Here is a 563-nt window from a genome sequence, read left to right as displayed (position 1 = left end):
ATATATATATATATATATATATATATATATATATATATATATATATATATATATATATATATATATATATATATATATATAATATATAATATATCCTTTACAATTCTTCTGTTGCCATCTAACGTTTATGCAACTAGTGTTTTTAAAAATTAGTTATTAAAAGTTTTACTGAAAAGTTAAATTGAGAATGTCCACTGTAGGTATTTCTAAAATGTGTATTACTGTAAGCTTCAAGTAATGAGATTTTGTTCGTAAACTTTTATAAACTTTATTTTTCACAAAAAGAATGATGAAAGAACAACTAACAAATTTAAAACACATTAAATATTTTTATATCGATAACTCTATTGCAAAAAATGGTGATCTTGTAATGGTAAAAGGTCATGGTAAAAAAAGAAATGGTAAATGTTTAACTAATCATTGTATAATTTTGATCAGATAAAAGCATATATCGAGCACAGTTTAATTTAATCTAGCCCAAGTACTTTCGATCCCTAGATCATCTTCAGGGGCATTTCGTCAATTGCGGCCTATCCGGCAAGAACAAACTCTGAGATAGCGCG

This window comes from Diabrotica undecimpunctata, chromosome 8 (genome assembly GCF_040954645.1).
Source record: "Diabrotica undecimpunctata isolate CICGRU chromosome 8, icDiaUnde3, whole genome shotgun sequence".
In the NCBI taxonomy this organism is placed as follows: Eukaryota; Metazoa; Arthropoda; class Insecta; order Coleoptera; family Chrysomelidae; genus Diabrotica; species Diabrotica undecimpunctata.
Note: the sequence above shows the minus strand (reverse complement) of the source record.